The sequence below is a fragment of the Anser anser genome, assembly GCF_964211835.1.
Source record: "Anser anser genome assembly, chromosome: 7".
Lineage (NCBI taxonomy): Eukaryota > Metazoa > Chordata > Aves > Anseriformes > Anatidae > Anser > Anser anser.
In genome coordinates, this window is record NC_139727.1 from 29,968,722 (window position 1) to 29,989,858 (window position 21,137).

The window sequence follows — 21,137 nt, forward strand, 5'->3', positions numbered from 1 at the left end:
TCTTAATTTTCTTTATAAATAGAGTAGTCAAAAGACTTCCAATATGATATTATTATGAAAACTAGTGGGATCTGGAATGAGAATCTGTTTAGAATTGGCAATGATTAATTTTACATGGGACTAGATCCAACCATAAGATACAGGGTTGCTCTATTCAATTTCTACACCTACAGTGCTGAGAAAAAGCATGTTCATACATTATGGTGATGGAATTCCCATGACAAACTGCTTTTACTGTGTTTGCCTTATGCAACGAGCAACTTGCATTATAGCTCTTTTTTTTCGTTGCACCTCTATCCTTCCGTAGATTAAAGCTCTGATTAAAGTAGTGTTCAGGGCCAACCGCCACTCCTGGAGTTGTGATGTGAGTGTCCTTGTTTCATTATACCACCAAAGAAATGCAATTCCCTAAACCACATCAGCTAAAACCATTAACTGCAAATATTCCCACAACTGCTATTTAAAACTATCATTCCAAGTGTCTGAATGGCCTCTTTCTGCCACAACACATAAAAAGAAATTGCTATTGAAATGTTTCCATCCTACCTTCTGCTCAAATGCTGGAAGGACTTTGTCTGGGTGTCCAGGGCATTGGTCAATGGCCATACCATCTGATAAATATCCTGAATTCATTATTTTCAGCTGTCTTGATCAGTTCTGGAGGTCAAATGCTCAGAAGAAAAGAAAGGGAAAGCCCCAATTCCTACAGCTCTTCAGGTTATTTTGTAGGATTTGGTAGGAACTATAGCAGAAATTTAAATATTCTGCACTCTCTCTGTATGGTAAATACTCAAAAAGAAGTGTTACGAAACCTATCCTTAGTCTCCCTCAACAGTCCACAGACAGAAACACAGACTTCCGGAGGGTGACTCATTCCACTGTAAGATACTAGTTTAAGACAGAAGGAACAAATTACCCTGTAGGGATTCCCATTACTCTCACTGACAACATAGGGAGTCTCAGTGTTTCACTTCTAGACACCTACGGTTAGATTAAATGAATCCTAAACTTATCCTCTAGTCTTTCTTTGTAGTTAATGGTGGGGGACAAGGAAAGGAATACACATCAATTGACTTAATCTTAAGTGAGTCCTCAGACAGGACAAATTGTTTTCTGCATGTGCTTACCACTCCTCATTGATTGTAGTAGCACAGGTCTCTGGTTTAGACTAGATACTCCCTGTTTTGTTGGCTGAACTCAAATGAGATGAATAATATCTGATGAGGAATACAAAATCACACAAGCCAATTACAGTCCTTGCAATTGAACCGACAAAAGTAACTCTTAAATGGCTTTAGGTACTGGACCATGACTTACATATTGAGAGGTCACAATATTGTCTCATAACATTTTTACTGCAATGCTATACAATCTAAGATCAAGGGTAGTCTTGCAACTGAGGGAGAGGTTGTAAAGTGGCTACAGAGAGCTGTGAAAGCAGAAAGCCAGATAAATCCTTTGGCTAAAAAACTGAGACTGACAACTGCCTTAAAAGCCCCTCAGCCCTTCATGAAACTCACAGTGTTTGACTCCCCTGCCAGGCAGTGCAGTACCATGAGAAGTGCTGATAATTTCACTGCTCTGCAGTGGTAAATGGGAACACGCTGAGTGGTTTCTCCCTACAGCCATGCAGATCTCAATGGTCTAGAGTTGAAAATACTTTATCTTCAGGGATTAATGGCTCCCTCACTTTTTAGTGCTGGTGAACCCAGTTATTTCAGCTCTGTCCCTGCTACTTTACTTATTGTTCTCCAAAGTATTATTCATTCATATATTTCTATAGGCCTATAATGCAGTCTCAGAAATCATTTCAGGAGGATAGAGATTTGATTAGAGTGATGCATTTGAAATGTCAGAGGTCTCTCCACCCCATCTAGAAGAAATGGATAGAGCTGACAGATGCGCTCTGTGATAATGGGAACAGCATTATTCTTACGATATTTTTATAAACTACCTCTGTTTATTCTTTTTCTCCTTCTCTCCCTTTACTTTTCTCTCTCCTGGAATAAACACTGAAACTATACAGGGAAATAAATAAGCAAAAAGACTTGACCTGAGCCTCCTTAGGTTTTTGTTTGTTTGTTTGTTTTCCATTTTATTTATTTATTTATTTATTTATTTATTTATTTATTTATTTAACACAATCTTTTCCCCATCCATTCCTTTGTTAAGAACACACAAATGACTGTCAGGTATTTTCTGGAATGTCTGTTGATCTCTAGAGCTGAAATTCTAAATTCCTCATGAAATAATGATACATTTTTCCTACTGTTCCTCTAAGTAGCCCAAATCTGTCTGGAAAGTCAAGTGTCAGAGCAGAACAGCTGTTAAAGCTCTTCCAGAAAAAGATGCAGCCTGGAAATTTTTGGAATACTATATGGGATGACTGGAATCTCAGAAATGAAAGTCAGTTGTTTTGAAAGCTATATTGCCCAAAGCAAAGAAAGATTTCTACAGCAAGAAAAGCTCTAAAGAGCTTCAGTTTTTGTTGTTGGTGTTGGTGGTTTGGTTTGGTTGTTGGTGGTGGTAGGTTTTTGTTTGTTTTTCATTTGATTTTTTCAAAGGAATGCAGAGCCCATCTGATGGCTCTAAGAATTCCAGTATAGATATCTAATCTGTAGGACTAAAGCTGCGCCTTTACTTAGACTCCTAATTCCCTTTGATTTTTAAATACCTACATATCACTAGGGACCTGAACTTAATAGTCTAGCACTAATTCTCTTAATAGTTTATTAGGCTCATTTGTCTTTCATGCACCTGCCAGCAGCTGTAGGCTTCCTGCAATTACTTGGCAAGGTCACATCTGGGCTTCAGCAGCACGTTGTTCTCTACAGGTCTGCAGTAAGGACAGTTGGAGGATCCCAGTGATTGGGGTGGAAATGGAGACTCTTACTACTTCTCTATGTTGACAGATATCATACATTGATATACGTAAATTTGATAAATTTTCAAAACAGTAGATATGGAGCCAGCTGGTTTGTCTCATCACCCTTTCATCCTCCCAACACCAGGGAGTCTTGCAGAACATTTTTATGTCATCTTGAGGCCTTCAGATGGCTCAAAGGAAGCAGGCTTCAGAAAGGTTCAAACATAATTTTTTTTGAGCAAATGTTGATTCATTTCCACCTTTTTGTTGCTGATATAACTGTTAACCAGTAGCCTTTTTCTAAAGCTCGTTATTCCCTGTAATGCTTTAACCTGTTTTTCTAATACATTTGTCTGATACTGCAGGAAATCAAACTTATTTATGATCTGTTTTAGTAAATTTGTATTTCACCTCTTCACTTCAAATGTTAATTGTGATACAAAAACATTGTAGGAGGTGGGCTAAAAACTGACCCATGCGTTAACTATTTTGCAGCTATATTAATCAATTCCACAGGTGTGTTATATAATAAGTATTAGGAGAAAAAAACTTTTTTTAAGGCAGTGGACTTTCATCCCAGACTGATATATTGAGGGAGCCTGAGCCATTACCCAGGGGCTTAAAAAAAAAGAGGGACATTTTAGACCACCAGGTAAGCAATAATCTATTCCTCATTTTGGAAGGAAGTTTATCATCTGTTTTTTGTGGCCCAGCCTGGTTAAAGCATAATGTGCTGCAGCTGGAAGCTGTAATTAGTTTGATAATCAAACAGATATGATCATCCTTTTTATCTGGCTCAGGACAAGCTCTTTGTAAACATGTGTAAAACTATCTTGTTAACCTTCTTCAGGCTCTTGCCTAATCTTCTCTTCTTGGGTTTTAAACAACAAGAATATGAAATATTTAGTTCTTAGATTTTCATAAGCAGCCTGTTTTAATATATCAGAGTGAATCTTGATCTACAGCTAATATTTATTGCCAGAGATGTGTTGTGGGTGTCCTTCCCCTGCAATGAGGACAATATTTATCCCACTCAATCAACACCTTCTGCATCTCTTCTCCCTCCTTCTCTCCTTCTATTAGGTTGGGTATAAGCCCCTGCTGTGCAAGGGATCTATAAAGCTTAAGAAAAGGAACTTTGATTTGTTCTTATGCTCTGTGGTTGAGCACCTGTCATAACTCTGGTCCCTACAGGACTGAGACTTCCCTCTACTTTACTCTTATTACACTGCCTACCTTATTATACTTTAGTTGTTAATTTATTTTTTCCTCCTGCCAGCTGAGGTCTTTAATTGGTTTACCCAGACATGGTATCTGGGTGTGATAACTAAGGTATGTTCCCTTCTTCCCTTTCTTGTATCTCTTTAAAGCATTTCCTGTTGGAAAAGATGCTTCTCACTTGCTGCGGTTGTTATAGATCTGTGATCTGGATTATTCTAAGCTTTAATGATTAAAATACTGAGCTTTCATTAATACAGAAAATGACAAAATTTCAAAGGAAGCACTTAAGAAAGCACATTACTTCTCTGGAGAGCAGGGTGATGATGGCTGCTTCCCTTTCAGGTACAGAAAAACAAAGACTCAGAAATATCTGTTGTGTCAATGTTATTTTTCAAGTTCTTGACCTGTTCTTTGTCCTTGATTTGACTAGCTTTCCAAGCTAGTAAGAATACTGTACTAATACCTGACACAGACGCCATCTGCATTATGAACACAGTCTTTTTCCTATCAAGATTTGCTTAATTTAGTATAAAATTTAAATAAATATAAGTATTCTGGAAGCTCAAGCAATTGCAGTGTTGTAGCCAAAATCATGTGATGTTATAGGCAAACAAAGTGTTAATAGAAGGTATTCCATTGTTAGATGAGCTGATATAATTGGCAAAACAAACATGCTTTTGATTGCACTCTGGTGTTTCTTCAAGGCTCCTACAAATTCAGGTATTGATTATGATAAAATGCTGTTTCTTAATATTTGCCCTGTCTTTCTTCCTTTGTTATTTATATTGGTTCCTCTCTGGAGGCAGATGCTATCCATTGTCACTCTGCCTTACTTACCGCTTAGCATAGTGGTGTCTGAGGCTCAGGGGCAGCAAGGAGATGCACGTAAAAAGAAAAAGCTTATATTTTGTGTTCCAGTATGCACTCAAAACTTATGCTGTCCCTTGGTCTTCATCCATTTATCTTGGTGTTTTAATTTGTAGGGTTTTCTGGAGGTTTGTTCTGGGGAGTTTTATCTGTTACCTCTAAACTGAAGGAGACCTTTAAACCAGGAGCCAACCTGCCAGGATGGTGCAGACAAACCTGCAAGGCTCATCAGAGAGAACACTTGATTTTCTCTATTCCAGCAGAACATACAACACTTCCTTAGATAACTGCAGCCCTGGGGCTTTCCCTCTGTCCCCTTGCTTGAGTGTGTGCTTTCACACTACTAGAGCACATAAAATGGAGCAACAATGTGTAATAAATATCTAGTAGCCACTTCTGAGGTATTTGCTGGCCAATTTAACAGGCAAGGAATTTAATTAACAGGCAGGGAATGTTCTTGTGAGTTCCAAATTTAAAAAAGCAGATCTGTGGTGGTTTTTTTTTTGTTGTTGTTGTTGTTTTGTTTTTTATTAGTCTCCTATGGGACAGCACTGTAATTGTTTCTCTACCATGTGATCTTTAGGGAGGTTTACTTACATAATGTTTACTAATATCAAACAAAATACAGTGCAGGGAGGTGATACAGTGACAAACGAAGGATATTTTCCTCGGAAATCTTCTACCCCTTCTTTTGTCCAGGGACTCCTTCCCCATCTTCCGATCTGAAGCTGAATTTGGAAAATCTCTTCCAGATCTTCACCTTCAGAACAGAGGCCTTCAGAACAGAGGACATTCAGAGTTTAATGATATCTTTTTAGCTGTTTACCAATGGTGTTTGAGTCTGGCTTTTCCTCCAGAGTGGAAGTAAAAAGACAGCTAAAACCTAAGCTTAATATGAAGTCTAAGACAGTTTACAAGTAACCATTGAGAGCAAAGGGAGACTTTAAAGTGTGTACGTATGTAGGTTGGAAAAGAAACAGACAATAGGTAGGCATTCTCAGTCTCTGAAACTCCCTCTGTGTAGAGGTCAATGCATTTGAAATTAAATTTTTGGGGGCTCAGATGTTTTTAGTGGCCCAAGTCCTCCTCTGCTAAACATAAGGGCAGGAGAAGGAGCAAAAGACCATTTTGCCTATGTATAATCAAATAACCCTTTTCTACCTATCCAGCCTCCGAGAAGCAGTTTTGCTCATCCATAAGATGTCCATTAGTTAGAAACTTTCTTTTGAAAAGATGGATTTAAGATTTTCAAATTGCCTAAAGAATGCAGTGTTTTGCAGAGAATGAGTGCAAATAGAGCAACAGCTCAGCCACTGACACAAATAGTAAATGTCAAAGACAAGTTCACTGTCTCAAAAGAGCTGCTAAGTGGATTTTACTCTATAAGAACAAAACATGTTCTTCTTACCCCATCTTCCTCCTCTCCATGCATTCACAGCTTTAGAAACTGAATATACTAATTCCTAGTTCAGTTTCCAACTCTCTGCTGGTAACCTGTGTCTGATATCTCTCTCTTATTTACTCTTCTCCGATAAAAAATGGATGGCTTTTCCCTGCTTTCACACACTGTTTTGACTGTAGTTCTTACCTGAGGATGCTTCAGGCACTGCCAGACAAGGCCAGCAGTCTCAGCTTCTGATGAAATTAAGACTCATTTTCTTCTATCATTTAATGTTCATGTGAAAATTTTGGCCGTGATCCTGAGGGCTAGATCTAGAAGATGCTCCATACTTTGGTGCGCAATCTGGGGAAATGATGAGATAGATCAAACCTAGGACACCTGGGTGCACTAAACTCAGCCTTCTTAGCAGGGTTTAGCTCCTCCACTGTGTAGGCATACTGATCGTGCTCTTCAGGCAGGATAGAGCTAAAAATATGGGCAGGTGATGAGACACAATATACTCGTATTGGGAGGTCCTATTTTCAGGACAGATTTAATCTGTGTTCATATAAACATTAAGGTAATATTTGCAATGCATAGAGACTGATCAGTTTTGCCCTAAAGAAAAACGTAATTCAAACCAGTTCCAGAAAACTTGGCCTTATGAAATGAGGATTATATTTTAACTAGGTGGATGAAGGATGAGGAGGCATTTTTGAATTCCTGTCAATAAATAAGGAGATCACCACCCTGTGAGTGAGCTCTGCAAAGATTTCTATGGTCTTCTTTTCCTGACTTTGAGCTGCAGACCCAGTTTGGTTGTGCTTTATACACTGGTTAGGGACTGCAGTAGTCTCTGCAGCCAAATGTGAGCCATGTAGGAAGCTAACCATAAAATCTAGCTTAGACATAAGGCAATGACTTTCTGGAAGAAGGGAACTACAGTGGTTTAGATTTTGTCAATTAAATTTTTTAATTTTTTTTTCAAGTTGGATGACTTGTGTTTGTTTGTTTTTTAGCTTAATAGTAGCAAACAGACTCTAAAAAGGAAGCAAAACTCATTGCACCTGAATTTTTCCTTCTTATTCTTCTCCCTCTTACAGATGGAGTGAGATGGCATCTGAAAATGTTTTATTTAACTAGCTACAGTAGAAACACAAATGAAACCAAGCAACTGTCAGTTTTCCAGCAAAGAAAAAAAGATGTCACAGAAACAGCATCAAACTGATAAATGCATTAGTTTGATTACCGTATTTCCACTGTAATAATGGAAAACGATGATAGAATAACAGCAATGAAAATAATTTAGATCTGATTCAAAGATAGATATAGTTGGGGATATTAGAAGATAATTCTAATAAACATGTCTTAAAAAAATAAAAAGAGAGAGAGATGGATATTTTTATTGTGTCTGTTTTCCATGATTTTTTCATTAAAAATCTAAGTGCCCCCAAAATCCAATATTTCTTTTAGTATACGCTTCCATGGATGTTCTGATCAGCTGCTTAATCCTGAGCAATTCTGTGATACATCTTGTGCTGCAGCCCCAGCTGTAGCTGTGCTCTCACAGCTCTGTAAGTTCAGTAAGCTCTGGGAGTGTCACTCTCTTGGTCAGGGTGTTGATGGCCAATATCCCAGGCTGTCATGATATCTGAGAGCTGACTACAGCTGTTTGCAGTTTATAGCAAGATCCAGTACTGTGGGATACTGACTAAATAAGTGTTCAGAATACTAGGTTTCTGTGCCTTGAGAAGACCAACAACATGGATGTGAAAAGGAGATCGATTTGAGTTCACTATCAGTTTAGTGCTCACCTCTTTCAGTGTGCTTTGTGAAAAATGTCTCCTTAAAGCTTGCAGACCTCTGCTCACAATTGCTAGCTGAGGATGTGCTTTTGAAGATCTCTGCCCATCTACATTTGGAAGTTAGAAAATAAAATCTCCTGGACTTGAAGAATACTAGTGTTTGGATTTCTTCAGGCACTCTGGGACCAGCAAACTTAATGTACCATCTCTTACAGCTATAAAGCTGGATAGATTTATTCAGCTTCCTAAATGGCCCTATAGGTAGGAGGATGATCCTAATGATGTATGACAAGACTTTCATTACAAAATAATTTCATTTGCTTCATGTGTGTTAAAGCACCTTATAACAGCACTGGAAATTCAAAAATGGGTTTTAAGCAGGTTTTAAATTAAAATAGATGGGGGATGGGTTATTTCAAGTGTGGAGGTTTTTTATAGCCTAATCCCAAATGCCCTGAATTTTTCTTCAATTGCTGATGTCCTTTATGACAGGAGTGGAGAAAACATTTGCATTAAATACAACTTGTAGTTGTACTTACATGTAGTATATAGGAAGCAAGTTTAGATAAAGATAGCTTGGAAAAGCATTATACTTAGCTGCGGTACAATTTTTTCAGCATTTTTCAGAATAACCCATAAAAAAGGTGAGTAGCTACTACACCTATTTAACTGAAAGGCAAAGGAGAGTTGCAGGGGATCTGAAAGCTCATGTTGGAGATTGGGAACAGCAGTCAGGTCTTACAGATGTGAAACGCCAGCTCTGCTGCCTGTTACGTGCTCTGTTAGTGCACATTACTACACCCTGGGATGTATGCGTGTGCCATAGCACAGTAATGACAGTTAGGATCCCATATCTAGTCCAAAGAACTAACGCCAAACAATCATGTAAACAATAAAGGATTCTTTGATCCAACCTTCCTGAAAGACTGGAAATAAATTAAAGAAAACTGGCTACTTCATGAGATGATGCTTTCTTATGCTGGGTTGGTTGTATGTAGAAGAGAAAAATTTCAGAAGGAAGTTACTGGCCCATGAATGATCAAGTCAAAACTAACAGTAATGACAGATTTCTCTCTAAACTTTGGACCAAGGTAGTTCTGGAGCATACATGCCATAATAGAGGAAAATGGATCTTTAAAAATGGAGTTCGGTCCATGATGTTGCCTGTAACTGCAGAAACTAGGCTAAGTATGCCAAGAGGTCTTTTCTCTAAGGAATCTTATTAGTTAGCTTTTGGTGTCTGAGCTATATGTACTGTACAAGATCAGCATGGCAAGAAGAGGCAAGCCTCAATTAGTCATTCTGGGGTTCCTGATTATGGCCTCTAAAATGTCATGAAAGACTATGGTGAAAAGACAGAAAACTCTTCAGAGTCATGCATATTTAGATCTTGACTCTGCTGCAACTTCTTGACTTTGTGCTTTTGCAATTCCAAACTACCCCTTAACCAATATGAACTTCAGTCTCCTTAGAAATGAGGAGGAATTATGCTGCAGAGTGCTTGAAGAGCAATCCAGGACAGACCTAGGAAGATGATGTCAGTTATAATGAAGCTGGAAAGTTGCTGCATCATCAGTCCCACGATTGCTGGAGTGTTATTTTTGCTTAATTAAAAATAGCAGTCAACAAGCAGTACTTATCTGTCTTTCAGTGAGCTTACACCAAGCTGTTCCAGCCATCCTGAACAGGTTTAATCGAAATGGCAGCATTGCTCCCTCTGCTGTCCCTCTTTCAGGGACATCTCTTACATCAATAAGTTCCCACTTATGATGTCAATTCCTGAAAGATGCAGCAAAGGATGATGAAGACAGGGAGCTGAAGATGAAAGGTGTTTTGTGTGGAACTTCTCTTCGGTGCCTTGTCAGGCCTGGGTCTTCATCAACATGAGGAGAAGCTGTTTAAAAGCCTCAGCTTGGAATGACCCACTTTGGCAAAGGGCTAGGGATTTACAACACTGAACATGCAAAGAGTCAGGGGCTCACCAAAGTCCTTCCACTCCCTTAAACAGGCTGCACTTCTTTTTTCTTCTCATAAACTCATGTTGGCTTATCTGGACAGGAAATAATAATCTCAAATAATAATCACTAATAATGTAATTATGAAGGATATTTTGTTACTATAGTCAGGCTTTCCAGGTATCTTATCAAAATGCTCATTGCTCTAACAATCTGGGAATGAGTCTATTCACATGGCAGTCTAACATGCAATCATCTTTATAATTTATTAAATAAATTGTTTTAGCTTAATCTCTATTTCTTAATTAACAAAAAACTACATTACCCTGTATGATTAAGAAGAAACTGAAATTGACTTACCCATAATTCATTTATGTATGTCATGGAGCTCCCTAGGAGGCCTAGTAAAGGAAGAGGTTACCTGTTTCCATTCTGTTTGCATTACACAATTTGGTCTAATTTAGAAATTCTCAAATGCTACCTTAGTGATACATCTGCTTGCAAGAATTTTCATGTGTAGCTAGCATATTCTTGCGTAAAAATGGCAACAACATTATGTAGGCATTGGCCATAGTCTCAAGTACACTAAAAAAATCGAGAGCTGCTCTGATTCACCTGTAACACCTCATAGAAGTTCTGACTATCAGCAAAAAGCTGATGTTGTAGAAAGTTTTCTGATCTCAGACTAAAAGCTCAAAGGAAGTGGCAAGCAGTATAAATCCAAAGACAATATTTGTAAATTACAGATGACTTATTCTGAATCAAAATAAAATAACACAAAATTAGACCAGGATCGGTCCTGATCTGTATAGGTAGTTAGTGTTGGAGCTGAGACTTAGTTCAAAACCCTTGAAAGAAAATTATAAAATAGTAAGCTGAGCCTCAGCTTCAGGCTAGGACAAATATTCATAGGTGATCTTCAGTTCTGCCTGAGATCATCTCTTTCTTGTGTAGTTTGACTGGCAAGATAACCTTCTTTTCTCAGTGAATAAAAGTAATATTTTTCTCATCAAACTAAAAAAGGAGTATGCTTTGAATCAAAAGTCTTTTTTTTTTTAGATATTCTCTATTCTAAAAATAAAAACATTTATATTTGAAAGTTCAAATCCAAAAGAAATATTTTACTTATAATAAAATTGAATAAATCTACTTTTTAATATTCTGCTTTTTATAATTTACTAAATATTTGCTTAAAATTAAAGCTTTTTCTCTACTGAGTCAGTGAACCAGTCACACCTGTCACTCTACTATTTACAATGTTATATTTATTTTTTTTTTTCAGATTTTCAGTTATTTTTCACTTTGCTTTTTATTTTCCTGTGGAGTGAGTTTGACAGTCATGACAGGATTTGATAACATGTTTTGCTGAAGCTGATTTCTTTTTTAAAAAGTAATAATATATTCAGATATAAAGAAAAAAAAAAGTAAATGCAAAAATTAGAATTTAAAAGTTTCATGTATCTGACCCACCTGTGGCTGAAAGGAAGAGAGTTTCATCCAGATATCAGCCAAAGACTCCCAGTGTCACTGAAGTAAATCAGAGGGAGCCTTGAAAAGCCAGCAGGCAAAGCTGGACATCTTTTCAAGCCATATGAATGTCTGGCTCAAAAAGGACTCATGGAAATGAATAGTTCATATTCTGAAGGTAACATACATTTAAAGAAAATGAAATCTTGGTTAAAACACTTTTTGAATCATATTGAAGTGTTCATTGTAAACTCAAAAGGTCTTTCTTGATTTACTTGGCTCAATTTCTGAACTTTTTCTCCTTTTGCTAATGGCAACTCATCGATCATTGGAGCTGTAATCAGATTTTACAGAAGGCCATGGGCATCATTTTCGATCACTTAAACTTTGCCAGACTGCCTCCATTTCTTATGAATCAGGGGATTATTGCCAAAGGATTTTTTTCCTTTAAATAAATTAGCAAATGTTGATCACATCTTTCTTCTTACACCTGCCCATTTGTTATCAATTAACCATTTCTCTGCTTTACAGACTCACAAGAAGTTGTCACATTCACCTCTAGCTTCATCTCCTACAAAATTCTCTATGTCAAAGCTTCAAAAATGAATGTCTAAATGCCTTTGAATTCAATAACAGACATTTGCCTAAAAAATGAATGCGGTAGCAGACTTTGGCATGAGTGAAAAATCTGAGTTCAGAACTAGAGACAGTGAACCTGTATCATCATTCCAACAATCTTGTTATCAGTAGTTGTAGCAGTAGTTTGTTATTAGCTGATTTAAATTCAATTTAAATGCTTTGCTTACACCTTTGAGTCAGAATAAACATATCTCTGGAAAATTACCATTACAGTCTTTGTTCCCAAGTCAGTATAATTTCATGCTACTATTACTTTCAGATTTGCTGCAAAATCACAGTTAACCCATCAGTGGCTGCTTGCATGTGATGCTCATGTAATGCTTATAACATTGAGGTTTTCATACCTCCTTTAACAAATCAGAAAAAAAAACAGTTAAAGTAGTGCTGTCAGATGAGACTGTCTCTCTCTATCAAATGGCTGATACTGGAATTGTCCATACAAATGATCATGACCTGGGAGAAGTAGTCATTTTATTCATTCAGTAAGATCAGGTAATAGTGAAGCTGAAAAGAGGAGCAAAACAGATGTACAAGGAAGCACTTTCAAAAATACAATGGCAGCTGACTGTCTTTCCTCTTAGCATATGTAAGTGACCCCAACATGGTCCAAAACCTTGCTGAGATTTAGTCATTGGTCAGTTTTGCCCAGTTTTAGTGGTTACATTTTTCTCAGTCTTATCTCTGATTCGGTAGAGTGATGGCACAGAATTAGGTGAATGATATTGCTCAGAAACAGCAAGATAACATCTCTGTTGATTGAAGACAAAACTGGTGGGAAAGGTATTTTGTTATATTCTCTATCCATAGCCATTTTTGTCTTTTTAAAGCCCTCCTTCCTCTTCCAGCCATGGGTCAGTGCCTGGGTAACGTACCTACCAAAGAAGGCAAGCAGAGGTAGGCTTATCTTCAAGTCTTATCTTCAATATATTGTGTTCAATAATTTCCATTCAGATTCTGAGATAAAAGGCTGTATTTAAGCACTCTGAATAGAGGTCACTCATTAAATCACATCTGAATTCCCCCCAGTTCTACAGGAACAGTAAATTTCTGCCCTGAAAAATTAAACTTGGTCTTGATTATATCTGGTTACTCCAGGAAAATTGCAGTTAGTTAATTTTTTGTGTGTGTGTGGTTTTTGTTGTTGTTTGTTTGTTTGTTTTTAATTCATTAATCAACAAGCACAACCAAAAATCAATTATTTTGCCTTTCCAATGGGTAGTCTCTCTAGTCAAATCCACATATGCTATCCTTTTAAGCCACATTATGAATAAAATATTAAAATAATTACACAAAATAATTATTGTCAACAGATGTGTCTTTAAAGAATTTGAATCAGATGGCCTTTGCACTAGTGAAATGAGAAAGTAAGGCAGTCAGCCAAGACACCAAGACATGGCTTTTTTTTCTTTTCTTTTGTTGGTACGTGTAGAATTATGATTGCACGGGTAGAATATCAGCTATGGGTGTCAAGGTGATCAGTCACACAATAAAATGCAGGATCGTTCTTTCCTATAAATGTATTAAAAGAAAATCAGTTGCATAGATTTGGCTTTCAACAGAGCAGCAGGCTGAGTTCTATCCATAATAAATCAGCTCACACTTTGGGGGAAACTACAACTCACTCCCACAGCATTATTCATTGGATTGTCCTTTGCATCCCTCCAAGGAAGACCTAGTTTGAATTCTTATGTATTCACTCTTCTGTTAGACTAGAAGCAGCAGTGAAGGAGGTTGGGGGGAGAAGGGAAGAAAGAAGGATCCAAGTCTCCTTGGAAGGACAGCTTGAATTTTATTTTATTTTATTTTTTAAGGGAAGATGTTGGCAGGTATTTTGTTGTTATTGTTGTTTTATTTTTTGTTTGTTTGTTTTTTGTCATGGTAGACAAGAATTGTAATAGAATTGAGGTGGATTATCCTATTTTAAGTTTATTGAATTTATTATGATTTAGCTGGAAATCTCTGCTTTCTATCACTGTAAATTTATCATTTGTATTGTTAAGACTTATCTTGTATTAGTGGTGGTGTATAAAACTCCTCAGTGAATTGGGGACCAGTTACAATAAACGCTAGACAGCACTATGTAGAAAACTGTAGTAAGTATTCAGTAGGCAATGGGGATGTTCAATGCTCATTCAGTGCCTTAGGAGAGAGAATCCAAGCCATTTAAAAATTCTTCCCAAAGCAATGGCTGCCTAGAAATATGTATCCCTCCACCTTGGCTCTGGTGCATCATTCTCTGAAAGCACAGCATGCAGGACCAGGTGGTGACACTGCAAGCAGGGGACTCCTTGGGCAGTAGAATGGGCTGCTGAGCAATTGGTCTCTGGGAAGGATGAGGTTCCTTTGCTGTGGCACAACTCCATAAATTCTTGCTTACTGCTGAGGCCCGGGGCGTGCAGATCTGTGGCTGTGCTGAATGTGTCTTCTCTCTGTCTTGCTCATCTCACTTTCAGGAGAGCTGCAAAAACAGGCAGCACAGCTCTCCGTGTCTCAAATTCCAAACCTCCACCTCAGCCCTCCTTCCTCCTTCTTCCTCTCTGCTTCACTGGGTAGGAGTGGGCTGGCATTTCCTTTATGTCTGAGGAGTAGCATTCATTTTTACTTCCACTGTTGAGAAAAACTTGTGCTGGCTCTGCAAACCCTGCACTGTCTATTGCAGGGACAGTTGTAACTTCTACAGATTTGGGCTCCAGGTAGACCCTGAAGTGAATGCAGCAAGATTTGATTTTCAGGTACTCAGAGGATGGACTTGCCTTCCAATTGTCTGCCTTTGTTACGAGGGTGATGATGTCTGGCAGAAAAGCAGAGTGGGCAGCTGTCAGCACTTCTCTCTCATTGTTGCAGTGCCAGTGGCTAAAAGTTCCAAGTCTAAATTCAAATGTGCATCAGCGACTTTCCGAAAGACTTTAGGTCAAGTTATTGCATGTAATTTAGTGCTTTCTTAAAGCATATATCTAATGTGCTCTTCAGGTCCTAACCTCAGGTCCATGGTTCTCAGGAGGCAACCTGTTTCCAGTAAATCTGCTGGCTGAGAAGCCTCAACTCAGTCCACAACTCACAACAGAGATCTCAGCAGTAACCACCAAGAGGATGATTTGAAATAGTCACTGTCCCATAAAGAATGTATGAAATAGAAGGTGGGAAATAAAAATCTTCTTCATTTTTCTCTTTAGCATGCGACCATAATTTTCCAAGTAGTTCAAATAACTTGTAAAGAAAAGATCTTGCACTTCAGGTTAATGACATGATGCAGATAGTAAACAAAATGAGTAAACCAATAAGCAACTTGTGGAAGAGGATCTGACGCATCAAATATGTGCCATCTGCACATAGGATGCAGCTTCAACATTATTTTCTCATTAACTCTCCTTGCAACCTCAATGAGTATGAGGCTAGAGCAAAAACATTGTTGACTGACACAAGGAGACTATGGGTTCAATTATTCAGCAATGCTGTCTATGAAATTCTGGAACTGGAACTTTATGGAAGTAACTGATAAACCTAATACTGTTAACATAAATACATGACAAATCCACACGCAGAAAATGATCTCCATCAAGCATCAAAATCATGAAAATATCAGTTTTCTTCCAGATGGTTGCTGATTCATCAGGAAAAATAGTACCATCAGAAAATCAGACTACCACTCCACATTGATAAAGTATTGCAAAAAAACGAAGACAATTAAATGTCAAACTGACTCAAAAGGTCAGTTTGTTGGAACAGCAGATTTAAATGACATATCCAGATTTGGGAATATCAGAATGTTTAATATATATATATATTTACTTTTTTGGAAAACTGTTTTGTCATTTCCAAACTTATCTTTTTACATTTGAATTTACCAGCTTTGTACAGATAGTTTAAATTTGATACCCACACACATATGCATACCCACAAATAAGAAAAAGTTTATTACTACTTGTTCAAAACATTAAAGGAGATAAAATAGTGATATCCCAGAATGTTTCAAGGAACAATAATTTCAGTTTCTACTTTAATATAGAATTGGAGCTCGTAATCTACAACAAAAGAAGACCTCATATGACCTACTGTAATTCACTGGCATTAAAACCAGAGGTGTTAAATTCATCTTGTGGTAAAGCCTTTCCCCAAAATCTTTAGATCTAAAAGCCAAATGGAGTATACCAAAAGTTAAATTTAATTTGATACAGTCCTGCCTTTGAAGACACAAACAGGTGAAACTCAGTCTGCTTGAGTCTATCCACATTTCCTACTAAACAAGTAGGAAATGCCTCGTGATACAAAAATGTCCATGTAGCAGTGTAATAGAAATACTTGACTGGATAATTTACTTAAAGCCGGAATTGCTTCTCAACTGAATCTTTTTCTGTTGATTTCCATGAAACATCTGGGAATCTAAATTTTTCTCCCAGGGCATTGAAACAAAATCGATCTCCTACTGTTTTGACTGAACTAATCTAATGTTGTGATTAGTTAAAAGTCTTTTAGAGGAAAGAGATGAAAGAGAAATAGATTGAGAGCATTCTGGCATCTATAGGAGTTAATACAAACTTCAAATACAAAGCTTCCCCTTACTGTGATTCCTAATTGAATTCTGTATAAAGCAGGTTGTAACCTTTCTTCCAGCATCTGATGGAAATATATTGTTTCATTGTCCTGCCTTCAAGATCAAGACACCCACCTTCTGCTCCATGATTCAACAGTGAGTAACAAGGGGAATGAGTTATGGAGCTGGCTTGACTAATGAATTTTTTTGTTGTTGTCAAAGTGCTCCTTTGGATGCTCAGTGGGAGTGGGAGAGGGGTGTGAGAGGAGGAAGGAAAAAGAAAACCGCAAGTGAAACAATATTTGCTAGATGAGAAATCAAAATTGTTTTATATTCCATATGGAAGGCATGTTTAAACTAGGTTGTGTGGACTAATATATTACTGCTTTAGAAATGAGAAATCATAAAGGTCCTGGACAGTTCAGTGCAGGGAAAAAGTAAACAGATAACAATACTAGTTTCTAATATGAATGAAAAAGAAAAAAAAATAAACAAAAAAAGCTTTATAGGCAAAAAAAACTCTGGTTGCCTAACCTATACAACTTTTTAGGCACATACATGGCCAATAATACTTGTCAGGAGAAGGTTTTCTCTTCTCCAGTTCAGAAAGGTGTTATGAGTAGTGAAGAGACATCTTTGCAATAGTAAAAGTGAAGGACAGGATAGTCTGTTCAGTCCACTACCAGTCATGACTCATACATTTAAATCCTATTTTATTAGCATAAATTAAAGGAGAGACTGTGCTCCCAGGATGCTGCTCCTAACAGTCTCAAATGTTTCTCAGAATGGTTTCAGCTTCTGGAGGCCAATGTTTTATTAAGGTACAGATAAAAGTGAAGTGACCTTGACTGAAACTTTCCTGCTTTGCCCAGCTTACAGGTAACCCCACACATACGGACTCACAGCTTCAGATGCATTAATGCAGACAGACCAACCGATGCCAACCCCCACAGCATCGGCTCCAAAAGTCTGTCACTGGGCCATCCTAGGGATTACCACAGGGATCCTGCAAAGTCTAGTACAGTAGGAAGACTTCCAGGCCACATACAGAATAATTAGAAGGTCTGCAGGATCCTGTCTTTAGTGATTGCAATACATTTTGTTGGAGATTAACATTCAGTGTCCAAAACATAGTCAGTTGCAGTTCTCTTTGGGTAGGTGCTGGTGTGTATTAAAAAAAAAAAAAAAATTGCCTCTTTTTTGCTATCCCTTTGTGGTAAAATAGCTTTGAGAAATAGTGAAGACAAAGAGGATTGTTAATTTAATGCTCCTGGGTACACGTACGTAAGAAAGATAGGTATCTTCAACACCGTAATAATGCAACAATCCCTGAAGATCTAAATCTACATTTTGAATTTCCAAAGTTGAGTTGGATTTGCCTGTTTTCCCACTTTTTAACTTGGAGAACAGAGAACTGGAGATGTATGGTCAACTTTCTCCTATCTCAGATGTTCAAATGAGTGAGGATGCTCAAATGCAGTACATGTCTCATTACTGGTCAACATCTTTCTTCTAAGTTTTGTGTGAGTGCTGCCCAAGCAGTAACAGTCATCCCCCCCCCCCCCCCCCCCTTTTTTTTTTTAAAGGGAGGAAGAGAGCAATGTGAATCAAGGCAATTCAGAGTGGGTTTCCCCATCCACATAACAGAAACGTGTCAGGCAGGTCTGTGACAGCAAATCACAGCAGCAGATTGAGATTTTTCACATTTGTTCTAACTCTTATACATCAAATATGTTTAATAATAATAATAAAAACATTAGAGATCTTGCCATTCAAGTTCATATCCTGCTAAGTACATTCATTTTCCTATGAAAAGTGATGAAGACGCTTATTGGTGTGCTGAAATGAAGAACTGATTTTTAGTCCAATACACACACTTACAAATCAAAGTAAAAATCAGCTCAGATAACATTTAATTGGGGGAGGTTTTTACTGAAACAAAAAGAAAAACATTTTTTTTTCTGTATTGTACAAAATGTTCTGTTCAATCTGAAATGTATTTTTCTTATTCTATGTATGCATGGAAAGCAAAAAAAAAAAAAATCTGGGGCCTGTTAATAATCCATTTGAGTTATTTTACCTGGTAACTCTGTGGGTAATACAACTACACTGTAAAATGTATTCTTAGGTTTAATCCCTCCCCACGCCCAACTTGGAATACTATGAACAGGAGGGTATCAAATGTGATACTTTTTATTTATAGTAGACAATCTAGTTCTGAGTCCAATTTGAAAACTCATGACAAGGCAAAGGCTTCTTCCAAAATAAAACTGGAAGAACCCATCTGTAAAAAGAAAATCATGCAGGTGGGTTGAAAACCTTGTCCTTAAATTGCTATGGTTTCAAAATCTGTTATGTCTTTGCAAGCTGACACTTCAAATTCCTATTAATAATCAGAGTATATATTATATAGTTATTAAGGGCTAGACCTATCCTGCATGAGACCTTTTGAGGGACCAGACAAGGTCTCAAACAACTCATTTTCTGGATTAGAATCCACACCTCTTTCTATATACCTTGTGACCATGTGATGCAGTCCTAAACAATCCTTTTCTTTTACAGTGAAAGGTATCTGTTTTCAAGGGTGTTCCCAAATTAAGCACAGAGAGTTTCTTCAAGCTGAACCCCATAGCCAGGTACTCAGCATATTACAACTAAATCAACATATTGTCTGTTATGTTTATGGATTGACCATTCTCTTGAGGGTAAATCTTTTGTCAACATCAGATTCTTGTCTGTTCTGTCCTGTTGAATCAGACCATACAAGTCTTCAAACTTACTAATACGAGTGTCTTTCCTATGAAATCCCCACTAATCCTCACTGAACAGAGAGAGGTTGTCTTTTTACCAACTTTCCCAAAAAGCACTGCTCAAGCCAGTAATTTGGTAGTTGGGGATTTTCTTTCTCCTTGGAGGAGGGTTTATTTTTGCCATCGTGACAAATTAACTCCTGAGACAGATATTGACCCAGAAATTCCTGCAGATGTGCTCCAATTTAAACTAGATCTTTGGCTGATATAAATTCACATACTTCCTGCTAAGCTTGAGGAGCAGCAAGGGCAACAAATCTGGAGTAGAACTAGTTCTCACCCTTCTTAGTGAGTGAAGAATTGTTCTCTACAGTGACTTCTGTAAAGTTTTAACTACAGCCATTCTTCAATGTTTGTTTTGTGCTAAGACCAGTTTTATTTTTTCCTTCAACACCCTTATTGATCAGACACAGCATTGCTTTTAATTAAGTCTTGTACCTGCTAGAGATAAGTTGTAAGTGTAGCATTATTTGTTATTTCTCCTGATGAGGTGCAAACGTATGGGATTTGGAAACAACCATAAGGAGAGAAAAGTGCAGAGATATGCTTGAATGCTGAAGGAGCAGAAAGAGAGAAGGTCAAGAAAGAATTTCTTTTCCAAAGTTCACTACAATATACATTTTCCTTTTGTGACTGCCTTTTTCTCTAACTGATGCTTACCTTCCTTCCATGTATCACTGTTTTAACTTGTTTCTTAAGGCCCTAGCATTTTAACAGTAGCTTGCTCTGTTTCTATGATGCTCTGGGTTTGTTTGGTTTCTTTGGGGATATATTCTTTTTCAGTTTTGATATTTCAACAAAATTCTCAATTTGCGATAGTATGTATCTGCCTGTGTGAAGTACATCTGCTTCATTGCTGGACACAACTGAAGTGTTTGGGTTTTGTAGGCTTATCTGAAGTGAAATCACATCCATGTGTGATCTTGCTAACTCAGTTTGGTTTCTTCTGTGCTTATTTTCCCATATAATATACACAGGAGTCATGTACTGTCATTACCCTTTGTATACTTTCTCTACAAAGTGTAAGAGACAATTAAAAGTTCCTGCTCAGTGGAATTATTATTTTCATTGTGTGTTGCTTCCCCATACAAAACCCAAAGGATCCAAATGAAGGTGAGCAAAAGAGAGATGACATTCTCTCTACTCTTCCTTGACTGACCTACAACCCTAGCACAGATGCTCAACATTCAAGTACCCTTTGTTGTCTGCTAGCTTCAACAGCTGGCAAGGGATAATGATGATTTTCTTTCTCTATCATGCTATTATATAGAAGTTTCTGCAGGGTGGGAGGGAAGAGTTTTTCTCAAATCATTAAGTCCTGTGGAGCCTTTAAGATTTTTCATCTCTGCTGAAAAACAGAAACAGTTTTGAACAGAAGGGAATTTTTCATATCATTTGCCCCATTTCCAGTGAGTACACTAGAGGTTTTCTCAGTAGGACCATTTGTAAACATCAAGCATAATCATATTTCAAAGAAGACATGGTTTGGCAGCGCAGACCAACTACCTTAATGTTTTCAGTAGGATACCCAAATCACTTTGTTTTGTGTGACAACATTACAATTCCTTTGTTCTCTGGCAACATTTATCTACCAG

The 21,137-nt window shown here is 37.5% G+C and overlaps 2 long non-coding RNA genes across 4 annotated transcripts; one reads left to right on the plus strand and one right to left on the minus strand.

The window, feature by feature from the left end:
- Positions 1-2,164: 2,164 nt before the first annotated feature.
- LOC310902238 lies at positions 2,165-20,876 on the plus strand. Of its 3 annotated transcripts, none has more exons than XR_014586576.1 (6): positions 2,165-3,518; positions 13,029-13,095; positions 15,172-15,338; positions 16,813-16,888; positions 19,295-19,368; positions 20,033-20,876. It is a non-coding gene; the product is annotated as an uncharacterized lncRNA (long non-coding RNA). The 3 variants fall into 3 exon arrangements; XR_014586577.1 differs by having other exon boundaries at positions 2,166-3,518; positions 13,047-13,095; positions 20,033-20,875; XR_014586578.1 differs by lacking the exon at positions 13,029-13,095 and having other exon boundaries at positions 2,188-3,518; positions 20,033-20,870.
- On the minus strand, positions 9,683-11,659 carry LOC310902649. The gene is made up of 3 exons (XR_014586870.1): positions 11,566-11,659; positions 10,456-10,496; positions 9,683-10,190 (listed from the first exon to the last, which is right to left on the minus strand). It is a non-coding gene; the product is annotated as an uncharacterized lncRNA (long non-coding RNA).
- Positions 20,877-21,137: the final 261 nt, after the last annotated feature.